Here is an 11,580-nt window from a genome sequence, read left to right on the forward strand (position 1 = left end):
CTTACTCTTCTTAATCGCTGTAAATTTATACCCTTAGATCGCCCCATTTCCCCTACTCCCTGGCAATCACCATTCTATTCCTATGAAGTAGGCTTTTTTAGATCCACATATAAATGATATCAGTATTTTTCTGTCCCTTACTTCATTTAAGCCTATGCCCTCAAGGTCCACGTTATCCTAAAAGGCAGGATTTCCTTTTTTAATAGTCTTGTGGGTAGGTGGGTTGGATTGTGTATAACATTCTCTTTATCCATTCTTCCATGGGTATAAGTTGTTTCCATATATTGACTATTGTAAATAATGCTTCAATGAACAGGAGGGTGCAGATACCTCTTTGAGATAGTGATTTTGTTCAGGTCATTTTGGATTGACCAAATATCTGGGTTTCTTATAAAACATCTTTTATAGTGGCATGCTTCAACTAATGGCAGAGCTCATCTTCTGACCTTTTTTATTTTTTTTTTTTTAATTTTGGGCTTTTGGTAGGTGACTTTGGCCTTATTCCTAAATTCCGAGGATATTTTACAGTATCCTTATATACAGAGTCAGAGAATCTCTTTTTTGTTTTATTAACAGTTTTATTGAGATATAATTTATATGCCATAAAATTCACCTGATTTAAGTGTACAACTGAATGATTTTTGGTTGATTTACAGACTTGTAGAACCACCACCAGTAGAATTAAATTTTTTTTGGTGAATTTTTTTCTAGTAATTGCATTTACTTTACCATTCTTAAAGTTTGCACAAGTAGACAAAATAGAAGTACAACTTAATACGTAATATGGGGGTGCCTGGGTGTCTCAGTCAGTTGGGTGTCCAACTTTTGACCTCAGTTCAGGTCATGATCTCAGGGTTGTGAGTTCAGGCTCCGTGTTGGGCTCCATGCTGACCATGGAGCCTACTTAAAAAAATAATAATAGGGGCGCCTGGGTGGCTGAGTCAGTTGAGCTTCCGACTTCGGCTCAGGTCATGATCTCACGGTTCGTGAGTTCGGGCCCCGCATCGGCTCTGTGCTGACAGCTTGGAGCCTGGAGCCTGCTTCGGATTCTGTGTCTCCTTCTCTCTCTGCCCCTCCCCCGCTCGTGCTCGGTCTCTCTCTCTCTGTCAAAAATAAATAAACATTAAAAAAATTTTTTTTAAATAATATATAATATAGTGATGTAATGTAATAACTTAATATGAGGACCTCTGAACACATACCCTTATATTGGGTTTGACCTAAACAAGTAAAATTAAGAGGAAAATTGAAGCAAATGTTCCTGGTAAATTGCAGGTAGTGAAACTTATGTGGCTTATAATACCAAGTACATATTGACTATTTCAGCTGTCTTGTTTGCTGAGGAAGATGGCAAAACCCCAATTTACAGCTGGAGAAATAGACTTTGAAGGATAACTTGCCCAATGCTGTATAGCTGTGCCTGGGACAGGCCCCAAACCTTGATGCTTCGTCTCTAAATATATTGTCTTTTCCACCTCAACAACCTGGTTTTCAATAAAAATATCTTTATGTGACCTATATCATTCATTCATTCATTGAACAAATGGTTATTGAGTGGCTACTGTGCTAACAACAAAAAATACTGGGGTGCCTGGGTGGCATCCAACTCTTGATTTCGGCTCAGGTCTTGATCTCATAGTTTGTGGGATTGAGCCTCATGTTGGGCTCCGTGCTGTCAGCGTAGAGCCTGCTTGGGATTCTCTCTCACTCCTTCTCAAAAATAAATACGAACTTAAAAAAAAAATTACTGCTCAGGGTGCTAGAGATACCATAGTGAAACAATGAATTTCCTGTCCCCAGCTAATATTCTGGTAACAAAACAATGACCAATTAAAGAAATATATGCTCTAATTTTAGATATTGACATATCATTTTTTAAAAATAGACAAGCTGAGAGGCGCCTGGGTGGCTCAGTCGTTTGAGCATCTGACTTCGACTCAGTCATGATCTCACAGCGTGTGAGTTCGAGCCCTGCGTCGGGCCCTGTGCAGACAGCTCAGAGCCTAGAGCCTGCTTTGGATTCTGTGTCTCCCTCTCTCTCTCTGCCCCTCCCCTGCTCGCACTTTCTCTCTCTCAAAATAAATAAACATTAAATTTAAAAAAAAACAAAAAAAATAATAATAGACAAGCTGAAAGGATGGGCAATGGTGGTTAAGAGACAGGAAAGTACTGTTTTAGAAATGTGGTAAGAAAGGCTTGTCTGGGGAATTTGACTTGAGCAGAAATCTGTTTGAAAAGAAGAAATTGGGGTGTAAGAGAATGGATTTGGTTCGAGCAACTGGAAAGATGGAGTTGTCATATATTGAATTGAAATAAGATAGCTCTGTGGCAGGAGCAGGTTTTGAATTTTAATTCAGTTTTAGATGTTTTCAAAGACTTCTTAGACATCCAAATGAAATAGATATTTAAGTCCATGAGATTAGATAAGAGCCCATGAAGGGAATGGGTGTAGGTAGAGAAAGGACCAAGAACTGACCCCCAGGACATTTCAGTGTTTAGAATTCAAGAAGATGAGGAAGAACCTGGAGAGCAGATTGAAAAGCAAGGTTCAGGGGCGCCTGGGTGGCGCAGTCGGTTAAGCGTCCGACTTCAGCCAGGTCACGATCTCGCGGTCCGTGAGTTCGAGCCCCGCGTCAGGCTCTGGGCTGATGGCTCGGAGCCTGGAGCCTGTTTCCGATTCTGTGTCTCCCTCTCTCTCTGCCCCTCCCCTGTTCATGCTCTGTCTCTCTCTGTCCCCCCCCCCCAAAAAAAAAAACGTTGAAAAAAAAAAAAAAAAAGAAAAGCAAGGTTCAGGGGCACCTGGGTGGCTCAGTCTGTTAAGCATCAGCTCAGGTCATGTTCTCATGATTCATTGTTTCGAGCCCTGTGTTGGGCTCTGTGGGGACAGCTCAGAGCCTGGAGCCTGCTTCAGATTGTGTCTCCCTCTCTCTCTGACCCTCGCCTGCTCATGCTGAGTCTCTCTCAAAAATAAATAATAAACATTAACACAATTTTTTTAAGAAAGCAGAGTCCAGTGTGTTATGAGGAAAACCACGGAGTCATACCGCTTTAGAAGACAGGTAAAGAATTTTATGGGAAAAGGGGTAACTCAAATATATTGCAAATTGGTCAGATCAGGTAAAGATTGAGAATCAATAATTTCACAGAGAATAGAAAGACAAAATATTTTTATTCAAATGATCTTAATGGCAGTTGCTTGAAAAAAAATGCAACCTTTTGCAGAAGCTCCATTTGTTCCAACCTTTTTGAGGACAATCTGATACTATCTATCAGAAACTTAAATGTATACTTTCTTTAACCTTGTAATTTCACTTGTAGGAATTTATCCTGGAGTATAAAAGTGTACAAATGTATAAAAGTGTTCCTCACAGTGTTGATTTCAGTAGTAAAAAAATCTTCATCAGGACGGATACAGTGGTTAAAGGAGCAATAGATATGTAATGGATGCATATTGATGTGTAAGATAGCTTTCACATTTTGTTAAATGATAAACTCAGGTTATTCAATAAAATGTACAATATGATTTAATTTATGTTAATATATGTAAAACAGGCCTTCTTTGAGTATACTATCAAAAGCTGCCTGCCTACTCATTTAACTCATAACTGTCACATTAGCCTATTTTATTCACAACTCTTATCACTATGTAAAATAATCTTATTTATATACTTGTTCACTTTTTCCACCAGAATGTAAGCTTTGTAATACATTTCCTGTCTTGTTCATGCTTCTATTCCTGCTGCTTAGGGATATAATTTTTAAAACCTTGTTTTAGGGGAAAATTATATTGCTTATTTTCTAAGGTTAGTTATTAACTATTACTCTCATTCCAATGAATATCACTTTGTGCTGCCTCATTTTTAATATTTATAAATGAAGATAGTACAATAGTCATTCTCAACCCTAAAGCAACACTAAAATTACTTGTGTAGCTTTAGAGAAAAAAAAGTTATGCGTAGGCTCCAGTGTAGACCAATTAAGTCAGAATTTGGGGTGGGATCGGGGTATCAGTATTTTTTTAAAAGTTTTCGTTGAGATTCTAATGTGCAGGCAGAGCTGAGAACCAAGAAGATGAGAAGATGACATTTAAAGTATAATCCCAATGATTCTGGTATCAAGAATACATAACAGGAAGACTATACTTTCAGGGAGCATTTCTTTTTTTTTAATTTTTTTATTTTTTTAATGTTTATTTGAGAGCGTGTGCACGCAAGTGGGGGAGGGGCAGAAAGAGATGGGAACAGAGGATCTGAAGCAGGCTCCGCTCTGACAGCGGAGAGCTGAATGTGGAACTTGAACTCACGAAATATGAGATCATGACCTGAGCCACCCAGGTGCCCAGGGATCATTTTTGTAGTTCATTACTAGAGAAGTTTCTCTGAACATGTAGAGTACTTACAACTACAGGGAGGAGGTGCAGTGTCCTTTCCTGAGTATGAAGCTGGCTTTGATGTTGCTTTTACAGCTGCTTTTTACCCTTGGTGATGGTTCTTTTCCTCCTTTGAGCGATTAAGAAGAAAGGGACGTGGTCTGGGTGGCTTCTTAAAAAAAAAAAAAGCATATTAGGGACATACTTTCTCTAGTGTAAAAAAGTATTTGCTTAGAATTAGAATATCAGTTTTGCAGACAAATCATCTTCTGCTTTAGAAATAGTAGATTGAATCAAATCATTTTTTCCTCTCAAAGTACTTCTTCCCTGAATGAGGTATTGGAGACAAAAGTTTCACCTATTTCAAGAATTTCACAAAAGACCCCAAATTTTCTGGAAGGTTTACTTTCAGGGGAATCACTTTCTTCAGAGTTCTTAGGTTTACTAGTGCTTGATGAAAATCGCTTTGTGCTTTCACGTCATTAATTAGGGAAATAGTCATGGGCTACCTTACTGCATCACTTTGGAAGGACTTTTCCCTTCCTTGGAGTTCTGTGATGCATTCACCTAGAAACAGCTTCTTTGTTGTGCAAACATTCTACTGGCAAATCGTGCCAGGCTGCCACTCACCTTGTACAATTCAAGTTTCTTCTGGGAATTGAACTTAAATTTGGACTTTTCTCTTGTGTTTGATATGGTAAAAATGTATGGTTTTTACATTCTGAAGCATAGTGAAGTGTAACATACTGTATCTTTTCTCATTTGAAGTATTGATACATCTTTTAAATGAATAGAAAAACAATAGTCATCTATCACAGAATAATTCTGTCATATTGCTCTATTTTGTGTAGTCTCCTAATACATTTTTATTATATAAGGTTAGTTTGGGAAAACAGTACTATTACCCATATGAGTTAACATTGTATTAAGGAATTTTTTTTTCTGTTGGGTTCTTTAGTTGTTCAATGTGTATTTTTTGTGCCTACCCTTGAGATGATAGAGATAAACCAGAAATAGATCCTGCTCTTAGGGACCTTTAATGCAGTAGGAGAGATAATATTTTTACATAATCCAACATTGAATGAGTTAACAGTTGAAAGGAAGGTGTAGATCATACACTACAAGAGTTAGAGAAAGAGATTACCCTTACCTTGCAGGAATTGGGGACTGAGGTGGTATTTGAACTGATATTGAAGAATTTATATGTTCATGCTTTTGGAGGTATAGTTTGGTCCACATAATAATATAGCCAGGTTTTTAGAAGCAGTATGAATGAAACTCATTAAGTAACTTTGTTTTTAATAGAGCATAATTTTCATAAAATGTAAGGAAATAAAAGTAAAGGATAGAATTGTTTAAAAAATTTTTATATTTATATTTGAGAGAGAGAGAGAGAGAGAGAGAGAGAGAGACAGTGCATGAGCAGGGGAGGAGCAAAGAGAGACACGGAACAGAATCTGAAGCAGGCTCCATGCTCTGAGCTGTCAGCACAGATCCCGTCATGGGGCTTGAACTCATGAGCCGTGAGATCATGACCTGAGCCGAAGTCAGATGCTCAACCGACTAAGCCACCCAGGTGCCCCTAGATTTCTTACGGAGACGTTTGTCTCCATTATCATTTTTGTTCCAGAATTTAGGAGCTATTTATTCTCCCTTTTTATTCACCAAAACTTAAGTTGTTTTTCAATTCTCTTCTTTGGTTCTTAGAAAAGGAATGTAGTAATGATTGTAGGTATTAAATGATAAGAATGAGGAAAACACTAAAGTCTCATTAGAGATATTTGCACTTTATTTATTTTTTAAGATTTTATTAAGTAATCTCTACACCCAACATGGGGCTTAAACTCACAACTCTGAGATCAAGTCACATACTGCACCCACTGAGCCAGCCAGGTGCCTCAGAGATATTTGTACTTTAGTAATTGCCTTAAATATCAAAAGAATGAAATAATACAGGAATTTCAAAATGGATTTCAGAGTTAGTGAATAAAACCAGGCCTTCATGCTTTCTGTTCCATGTTATTCAAGTCACACATCTTGAATTTTTTTTTTTCTCTGTGAAAATGCCTTTAATCTAGGAAAGTTTAATTTCCTGGGAGATACCAACCAGCCAAAGAAACACATACCCCACTTACATGCAGCCCTCTGGCCTTCAGTTTTTCTAAATGTGGCTTTCTCCTCCCCTTCCCTCATATATCCCCTGATCGCAAAAAAGAAATCTCCTTTTCTTAATAAAGAAATCTCTTATTGTCTAATAAAATGTGAACATTAATTTGGAAGATGGCTTTCCACTCTTGCCTTTACTTTAACGTTAGAAAAGAAAGATAATATATGAAGTTGAACTGAGTAGGGAATATGGATTTAAGGCAGTACTGAAGTTCTTGGGAAATTGAATTTATGAAAATTATAGTGTAAAGTTACATTCTGCTGGGGCAAAAAGAGCACTCTGAGTTATCAGATGCTACATTATGAACTCATGTTAGACTTTTTATCTTTTGGCTGAATCCAGAGGGATATAGTTAGGGATCCTGATAGATAGAGAAACTGAAAATGAAGGCTATTTGCAAGTCTTATTTCCATAGATATGATTCATAAGTAGCATTTAAATATGATATGAGTACATATATATACGTTAGCAGGCTGTTTCCACCAGTTACAATTTAAACCATGATTTGATCTTTAGAAGGTAGATCTGCCTTTTCTCCAAGCAACAGGTTCAGCAGGCATCTCCTTCTCAAGTCTGGCTAAGGTGTGTGGATCTGAAGTGGAACCTTCCTAAAGACATTGTTATTGATGCTGGGCATACCTCAGCAGCAATTCCTGACTGCTCTATGCAGACTCTCCTTGGAAGCACCTTGTATCACCATTACTAGATCTGTTTCATGCTTCTTTTATCTCCAACATGTCAGGCCCTCTCCAGTTTTTAAACCACTCAGATCCAGGAAGCCTTGCTACTGGCCAAAGCAAAGGGCTCCACGAGGCTAAGCCATCAAAAGCCAAGCATCTATCAGCTCACACATCTCAGAAAAATAGCCCAGTGGTGAGTTGTACGCTGGCATTTATTTTTTTGCCCTGTTCTTAGAAGACAGAGGTACAACAACTCCTGCACAGTTGAGGGCCAGGAGAAAGGAAAGTCCAGTTCTGTTTGCCCACCTGCCTGTGCGAGCACCCTTTTATGTCTTTGCTAGTGACTGATCTAAGATGTGAGGTCAAATGAACTCTCATTTCTTTTGATTCCCGGCTTGACTCTAGAATAAGGAACAGTGAAGCAACTAAATCTAATGGAACCTCAAAGTGGATTTTGTTTATATTTGCCTTTTTGGTGGTTCTGACATTTCACTGAGGCCCAATAATCCCAAAACAATATAAAAATAGACTCTAATGGGCCTCTGAATTAATTTGATCCAACTCTATCATTTTCCAAATTAGGAAACAGCACTAGAGAGGCCACAGTGATTTGGGGGCAGAACTAAGTAGTCTTGAGTCCTGTTACCTTTTACCATATTACCTCCACATGCACCATATTACCACCTTGGTTTACAGCCTTGTTTTATTAGGGCTAGACCCTAATGAGAATCTTTCTGAAGGTTACATATCCTCTTGTATCAGTTGATGTCCCTTCCATTGATGTTTTTAAGATCACTGGAAAGATCCACCTTGTCTTTAGCATACAGCTCTTCAGGGATGAAGTCTGAGCTTGGGGTGAAAATGCAGACTAGCATAGTTTATTTCCTACTCCCCATATTGGGGTTAAATGAGAATCACAAGCTTAGTTGCTTTGCTAGGAGAGGAAATGTTTTACAGTAAAAATAAGTTGTGGATGAATGGATAAAGAAATGTTACATATACATGTATATACACACGTACCCATTGCACAGATTTATATTTGACCCCCCCCCCCAATTTGCTTCACTTCTTCTTTTAAAAGAGATTAAACTTGACTGGTAACAGTTGACGACCATTGTGTAACTTTTGATCCCATCCCCAGCTCTCGGGACGGATGATGTAAAAAATTTAACAAGATCAGACATCAACCAGTAAGAATCTTTGCCATTCCTAGCACTGGGACAGGCCTTGGAGTTTCTGCTGTTGAGCATTAGGTATCTTGGATACTAGACTGAAGTGGGGTGAGCACCCCCAGGGTCTGGGGTGGTGAGATATGGAGGTGTTAGGGAAGCTACTATTTTTTTTTTTTTAACTATTTATGTTGAGGTGGGGGGAGGGGCAGAGATTGAGAGGGGGAGAGAAGCCTAAGCAGGCTCTGCACTGTCAGCACAGAGCCCAGTTAGGGGAAATGTGAGATCATGACCCCACCTGATACCAAGAGTTGGACACTCAGCTGACAGAGCCACTCAGGTGCCCCAGGCAGCTGCTATTACAAACCTCTGTGAAAGTGTTATTTGGCCATCTTGGGCCTTTTTTTTTTTTTTTTTTTTTTTTCATTTTGGGAGAGAACTCTTGTGAACTAAGTGTATATATAATCTTTATGTTCTTGCATATATATGAAGGCTTTTAATGTTTTGGGCATTTAAAAAATTACATAAATGGTATTCTAGACATAACTTTCTGCCATGCTATTTGCATTCAATCTTATGTTTTTTGGTTTTTGATTTTTTTTTTAATTTTTTTTTTTAACGTTTATTTATTTTTGAGACAGAGAGAGACAGAGTATGAATGGGGGAGGGTCAGAGAGAGAGGGAGACACAGAATCCGAAACAGGCTCCAGGCTCTGAGCTGTCAGCACAGAGCCCGACTCAGGGCTCGAACTCAACGGGACCGCACGGACCGCGAGATCATGACCTGAGCCGAAGTCAGACGCTTAACCGACTGAGCCACCCAGGCGCCCCTCAATCTTATGTTTTTGAAAGTTGTTCTTTTTTTTTTTTTTGAAAGTTGTTCTTTTTGATTCACATTAGTTTAGTCTGTGAACGTTAACTGCTGCATAGAATTTCATTACAAATTAATATAACACATTATTTATATATTTTAATTTCTGTATATATACAAGCCGCAGTTGCGTATTCTTTTACGGCATGCCTCCTTATCCATATCTTTTAAACTATGAAATAAAAAGTTTTCAAACTGTATTTGAAAGAACTATATACAAAAAATAAATTGTAGGTTGTATATTGCTTATTTTTATGAACCAAAAGCCTAACTGGAAATAATAGTTATTATTTTTATTTTTATTATTGGTGTTTTAAGTCTCAGTGATATTGCAAGGAAAAATAATGCTTATTTTTTGTACGTGACTTTCTTAAATCCTGAAAGCTAACTATATTAGCTTTAGTCTTAAAAGGGAATAAAAAGACTGGGACACCTGGGTAGCTCAGTTGGTTAAGTGTCTGACTTCGGCTCAGGTCATGATTTCATGGTTTGTGAGTTGGGCCACGCGTCGGGCTCTGTGCTGACAAGTCAGAGCCTGGAACCTGCTTCGGATTCTGTGTGTCTTTCTCTCTGCCCCTTCCCTGCTCATGCTCTGTCTCAAAAATAAATAAGGATCTAAAAAAAAAAAAAAAAAAAAAAAACAACTAAAAAAAAAAAAAAGAGGGAATAAAAAGAAATATTCCTTGTTTAAAAAAAATAAATCTTAGTGAGATTGAAATGTACTAGTCTACGGCCATACCACCCTGAACGCGCCCGATCTCGTCTGATCTCGGAAGCTAAGCAGGGTCGGGCCTGGTTAGTACTTGGATGGGAGATTGAAATGTACTAAATAAGATAGCTAGCACATTTTAATCAGTTTCCTCTCATTTTGGATCTCGGGTATGCTGTCAAGTTACTCATGTTAGTTCATGGTATATTGTCATCTTTCTGTGTAAGGTTGTGCTTTACTTTTTTCCCCATAATCTCCATTTGTATCCCATTTCAATCTAATATATTTGATATATGCCTTTGAATATATATACACATCTTTTAAAAATACGTGGCTTTGTTTTGTGTATGGATTTATTTTCAAAAATACGTCATGCTTAGAAAATTACAAAATGTATACACACAGATTAGATAACGAAACAAATACCTATGAACTTACTCCCTAGTTTCACAGAACATTGCCTTATCCGCTTCCTGTGTGCCCCTTCCTAACTAAATCCCTTTCCTCCCACCTAAACCTCAAAGTAGTAGATGTTTTGAATTTTGCATCTGTCATTCCTTGTTTCTTTTCCTAGTTAATCACCCATACATGTATCCCTAATCTATGTTTTTATCGGTTTTGGAAGTTGATTTGAATTGAATTATACTGCTTTCTTTTGTTACTTCTTTTGCTTTGTGAGTTTGTGTTGATGCAGTTATTAATAATTACTACAGTTATTAATAATTTTGGGGTGTCTGGGTGGCTCAATCAGTTGAGCACCTGACTCTTGATTTTAGCTCAGGTCATGATCCCAGGGTCATGGGATCCAGCCCTACATCAAAGAGATTCTCTCTTTCTTGGGGCACCTGGGTGGCTCCAGTCAGTTAAACATCAGACTTTATAGCTCAGGTCATGATGTCAAGGTTTGTGAGTTTAAGCCCCATGTTGGGCTCTGTGCCGACAGCTCAGAACTTACTTTGTATCCTCTGTCTCCCTCTTTCTCTGCCCCTCCCCTGCTGGTTCTCTCTCTCTCTTTTCTCTCTCTCTCAAAATAAATAAACTTTAAAAAAAAGATTCTCTCTGTCTTTCTCTGCCCCTCTCCCCTGTTTGTGTGTGCTCTCTCTCTCTAAAATAAAAAAATAATAAATGAAAAATTAATTTCCATCATTATGCAGTATTTTATTGTATGAAATAAATTATTTACCTATTATTTACCTATTAAACTCTTAGTTGTCATATGGTTTTTCAGTTTTTTGCTTCAACTAATGTCGATAATCTTTGCTTTTAACTAGAAGGATTAGTTCATTTACATTTATAGATATTACTGACTATTTGGATGTATATCTGTCATTACATTATGCATATTCTTTTTTTTATTTTTTTCAATGTTTATTCATGTTTGAGAGAGAGAGGGTGCAAGGCGGAGAGGAGCAGAGAGGCAGAGGAGCTGAAGCAGACTCTGAGCTGTCAGCGCAGAGCACATCATGAGGCACGAACTCAAGAACTATGAGATCATGACCTGAGCCGAAGTCAGACACTTAACTGACTGAGCCATCCAGACACCCCACATTATGCATACTCTATTGTCCCATTATATTTCTGTTTCCTTTTCCTTCCTCTTCTCGTGCCAAAAACT

General features: G+C 38.0%; 1 non-coding gene across 1 annotated transcript; it reads left to right on the forward strand.

Moving 5' to 3' along the window:
- Positions 1-4,332: 4,332 nt before the first annotated feature.
- Positions 4,333-4,539, forward strand: LOC124512720 (small nucleolar RNA U3). The gene has a single exon (XR_006962234.1). It is a non-coding gene; the product is annotated as a small nucleolar RNA U3 (small nucleolar RNA).
- Positions 4,540-11,580: the final 7,041 nt, after the last annotated feature.

This window comes from Lynx rufus, unplaced genomic scaffold (genome assembly GCF_022079265.1).
Source record: "Lynx rufus isolate CCGP_SWC_20201006 ecotype Redwood Valley unplaced genomic scaffold, mLynRuf1.p SCAF_17, whole genome shotgun sequence".
Taxonomy (NCBI): domain Eukaryota; kingdom Metazoa; phylum Chordata; class Mammalia; order Carnivora; family Felidae; genus Lynx; species Lynx rufus.